This window comes from Periplaneta americana, chromosome 15, assembly GCF_040183065.1.
Source record: "Periplaneta americana isolate PAMFEO1 chromosome 15, P.americana_PAMFEO1_priV1, whole genome shotgun sequence".
In the NCBI taxonomy this organism is placed as follows: Eukaryota; Metazoa; Arthropoda; class Insecta; order Blattodea; family Blattidae; genus Periplaneta; species Periplaneta americana.
In genome coordinates, this window is record NC_091131.1 from 154221392 (window position 1) to 154226757 (window position 5366).

A 5366-nucleotide genomic window follows, 5' to 3' on the forward strand; every position below is an offset into this window, starting at 1 on the left:
GTGCACTCATTGCCTTTTCAGTCCACTCTTTGTCTACTCAGTCCACTCTTTGCCTTCTCAGTCCACTCTGTGTGCTATGAGTCCAATCTATGTCCTGTCACTACACTGTCTTTCCTACTAGTGCACTCATTGCCTTCTCAGTTCACGCTTTGTCTACTCAGTCCACTCTTTGCCTTCTCAGCCCACTCTGTGTGCTATCAGTCCAATCTATGTCCTATCACTACACTCTCTGTTCTACTAGTACACTCTTTGTCTTCTCAGTCCACTCCTTGTCTACTCAGTTCACTCTTTGCCTTCTCAGTCCACTCTGTGTGCTTTCAGTCCAATCTATGTCCTGTCACTACACTCTCTGTCCTAGCAGTTCAGTCTATTTCCTCTCAGTCTAATCTCTGTGCTGTAACTACACTCTCCGTCCTACCAGTCCACTGTCTGGCCTCGTAGTACACCCTATGACCTCAGTGCATTACCATTCCTGTTATTGGGGCATTATGTATGTCCTAGTTTTACGATTATTTGCATATCTGTGATGCTTACACATGTACCATGGAATTACATTTATACGGTGATCAAACCCGGGTAATAATTTGTTTGGTCAACAGTTTCTTTTCCGTACGGTTTTCCTGAGCTGGAAGCATCGTGTCAATGCGACTCTGGTGTTCTGTCTGTAAACTACGTCCACGATTTCATACAGTTACAGTAGTGTTAGTAATAGCAGTAATAGTAGTAGTGATAATAGTAGTGGCACTAATAGTAACAGTAGCAAAAGCAGTGGTGTAATAGTATTAGTAGTAGTGATAATAGTAGTAGTGTTAATAGTAGTAGTACTAATAGTGACAGTAGTAGTAGCTTTGGTGTAGTAGTATTAGTAGTAGCAGCACTAGTAGTAGTGATAATAGTAGTAGTACTAATAGTAACAGTATAAGTAGCAGTAGTAATAGTAGTGATAATAGTAGTAGTACTAATAGTAACAGTATTAGTAGTAGTCATATTAGTAGTAGTAGTACTAATAGTAACAGTAGTAGCAGTAGCAGTAGCAGTAGTAGTAGTAGCAGTAGCAGTGCTGTAGTAGTATTAGTAGTAGCAGTTCTAGTAGTACTGATAATAGTAGTAGTACTAATAGTAACAGTAGTAGCATTAGCAGTAGCAGCACTAGCAGTTGTAATAATAGCATTAGTACTAATAGTATTAGTAGTAGTAGCATTGGTGTAGTAGTATTAGCAGTAGCAGTACCTGTAGTAGTGATAATAGTAGTAGTCCTAATATTAACAGTAGTAGTAGTAGCAGTGGTGTAGTAATATTAGTAGTAGTGATAATAGTAGTAGTACTAATAGTAACAGTATTAGTAGCAGTGATGTAGTAGTATGAAAAAAAGCAGTACAAGTAGTACTGATAATAGTAGTAGTACTAATAGTAACACTAGTTGTAGTAATGATAATAGTAGTAGTAATAATAGTAACAGTAGTCGTAGTAGAAGTAGCAGTAGCAGTAGTAGCAGTAGTAGTAGCAGTAGCAATGGTGTACTAGTATTAGTAGTAGCATTACTAGTAGTAGTGGTAATAGTAGTATTAATAATATTAACTCTAGTATTAGCAGTGGAGTAGTAGTATTAGTAGTAGCAGTACTAGTAGTAATGATAATAGTAGTAGTACTAATAGTAACAGTAGAAGTAGCAGTAGTTGTAGTAGTAGCAGTAGCGGTGGTGTAGCAGTAGCAGTAGTAGCAGTACTAGTAGAAATAATAATAGTAATTATACTAATAGTAACAGTAGTAGTAGCAGTGGTGTATTAGTGTTAGTAGTAACAGTACTAGCATTAGTAATAATAGTAATAGTACCAATAGTAACAGTAGTAGTAGCAGTGGTAGTAGTAGTAGCAGTAGCAATGGTGTAGCAGTAGTAGTAGTAGCAGTAATAGTAGTAGCAGTAGCAGTATTAGTAGCAGTAGTATTAGTAGCAGTAGCAGTGGTGTAGTAGTGTTAGTAATAGCAGTAATAGTCGTGGTGTTAATAGTAGATTTACTAATAGTAACAGTAGCAAAAGCAGTGGTGTAATAGTATTAGTAGTAGTGATAATAGTAGTAGTACTAATAGTGTCAGTAGTAGTAGCTGTGGTGTATTAGTATTAGAAGTAGCAGTACTAGTAGTAGTGATAATAGTAGTAGTATTAATAGTAACAGTAATAGTAGCAGTAGTAGCAGTAGTGATAATAGTAGTATTACTAATAGTAACATTATTAGTAGTAGTGATATTAGTAGTAGTACTAATAGTAACATTAGTAGTAGTAGCAGTAGCAGTAGCAGTAATAGTATTAGCAGTAGCAGTGGTGCAGTACTATTAGTAGTAGCAGTTCTAGTAGTACTGATAATAGTAGTAGAACTAATACTAACAGTAGTAGTATTAGCAGTAGCAGTACTAGCAGTAGTAACAATATCATTAGTACTAATAGTAAAAGTATTAGTATCAGTGGTGTAATAGTAGCAGTAGCAGTACTTGTAGTAGTGATAATAGTAGTAGTACTAATATTAACAGTAGTACTAGCAGCGGTGTAGTAGTATTAGGAGTAGTGATAATAGTAGTAGTACTAATAGTAACAGTATTAGTAGCAGTGGTGTAGTAGTAATAGAAGTAGCAGTACTAGTAGTACTGATAATAGTAGTAGGACTAATAGTAACGGTACCAGTAGCAGTGGTGCAGTAATATTAATAATGGCAGTACTAGTAGTGGTGATAATAGGAATAGTACTAATAGTAACAGTAGTAGTAGCAGTGGTGTAGTAGTATTAGTAGTAGGAGTACTAAGCAGTAGTAGTAATAGTAGTAGTGCTAATAGTTACAGTAGTAGTAGTAGTAGTAGTAGCAGTGGTAGTAGAAGTAACAGTAGCAGTGGTGTAGCAGTAGTAGTAGTAGCAGAAGTATTAGTAGTAGTAGTAGTAGCAGTAGTAGTGGCAGTAATAGTAGTAGCACTAGCAGTGGTGTAGTATTATTAGTAATAGCAGTAATAGTAGTGGTGATAATAGTAGTATTATTAATAGTAACAGTAGCAGAAGCAGTGGTGTAGTAGTAATAATAGTAGTGATAATAGTAGTAGTACTAATAGTAACAGTAGTAGTATCTGTGGTGTAGTAGTATTAATAGTACTAGTGATAATAATATTAGTACTAATAGTAACAGTAGTTTTATCAGTAGTAGTAATGGTGATAATAGTACTAGTACTAATATTAACAATAGTAGTTGTAGTGATAATAGTAGTAGTACTAATAGTAACAGTAGTCATAGTAGAAGTAGCAGTAGCAGTGGTGTAGTAGTATTAGTAGTAGCAATACTAGTAGTAGTGGTAATAGTAGTATTAATAATATAAGCTATAGAATTAGCAGTGGAGTAGTACTATTAGTAGTAGCAGTACTAGTAGTAATAATAATATGAGAAGTATTAATAGTAACAGTAGTAGTAGCAGTAGTTTTAGTAGGAGCAGCAGCAGTGGTGTAGCAGTAGCAGTAGTAGCAGTACTAGTAGAAGTAATAATAGTTATACTAATAGTAACAGAAGTAGTAGTACCAGTAGCAGTGGTGTAGCAGTAGTAGTAGCTGTACTAATAGTAGTAATAATAGTAGTAGTACTAATTGTAACAGTAGTAGCAGTAGTAGCAGTAACAGTGGTGTAGGAATAGGAGTAGTAGTAGTAGCAGCAGCAGTGGTATAGCAGTAGTAGTAGTAGTAGTGATAATATTAGTAATACTAATAGTAATAGTAGTAGTATTAGCAGTAGTAGTAGTGGCAGTAGCAGTGGTGTAGCAGTAGTAGTAGTTATATCAGTAGCAGCAGTGTAGTAGTATTAGTAGTAGCAGTACTAGTAGTAGTGGTAATAGTAGTAGTATTAATAGTAACAATAGAAGTAGCAGTAGCAGTGGTGTAGTAGTATTAGTAATAGAAGTACTAGTAGTGGTGATAATATTAGTAGTACTAATAGTAAAAGTGGTAGTAGCAGTAGTAGTAGCATTAGCAGTGGTTTAGTAATATTAGTAGTAGTAATACTAGTAGTAGTAATAATAGTAGTAGTACTAATAGTATGAGGAATAGTAGCAGTAGTAGTAGCAGTAGAAATGGTTTAATAATATTAGTAGTAGCAGTCTAGTAGTAGTGATAATAGTAGTAGTATTAATAGTAACAGTAGCAGTAGCAGTAGTAGTGGCATTGGTGTAGTCATATTAGTAGTAGCAGTACTAGTAATAATAATAATTTTATTTATATTTATTTTATTTATTTATTTAGAATATTAACGTGCAAAACAACAGCACATGGCCAATTACAGTTTAGCACAAGATACAAACAAAACAAAACAACAAATGATGATAAGACAGAATGATAGAAAATGGCAATGAGATGAAATACAAACAATATAATAGTCTACGTCAATAATTGATCAGATGCAACAGAGTAGAATTGCATAAATAATTATAAAATTAGTACATTGAGGTAATTGAAATAATGGAATAGTATACATTAATCAATTGACCAAATGCAACAAATAAATGGACAAATAATTATTAAAATTAGATCAGTGAGTTAATTAAAAAATGACGCTTGGAATAGTATGAGTAATATTGTAAAGATATGCTATTGACAAGAATAGTATGATACATATCGTAACAAATGGCATTATTAATAATACTGACATAAAAACTCAAAGATATACTACACATTAAATGGATCCAAGTTGAATCCATGCAAATTAGCATATTTAATACATCTGCAGACCGGAGAGACAGATTTAGGATTCCTATTATAAAACAATTTATGAAATCTTAAACCCTTAGCAGGAATACGAAGACTGATATTGCTTATGAAAGATTCGCAATCAATATCACCTTTAATGACTTTACAAAAAAATAAATAATCAAGATCTTGACGTCTGGTGAACAAACTACCGCAATTGAATTATTTGCAATTAATCTCATAGTTATAATCGGAATTGGGTTAAAATCTATAAGAACACAAGGAAATAAATTTTCTTTGAATATTCTCCAATTTAGCCGAGTCAGTGGAAGTAATGGAGTTCCATACAACACACAGTGTGCAATATTCCCAGTGTAGCTGGACAAAATTAATTTCTCACTTTCCTTTGGTCAGATTTCGATGAAATTTTATATTCAAGTTTATATCAACCATAGAAAGATGTGTTTCAATTTTGATTTAAATCGGGTGATTAAATCAACCCTTTCACATAAGGGAAGGAACGATATATTTGTTTTTAATGACCATATTACACCGAAAATAAGTTCTTGATAAGAAATATTTGTCCAATGTAGAATTTAATGTTTAATGGGAAAATGATATTTATAAATTCCCTTAAATAAGAGTGAAAATATTATTT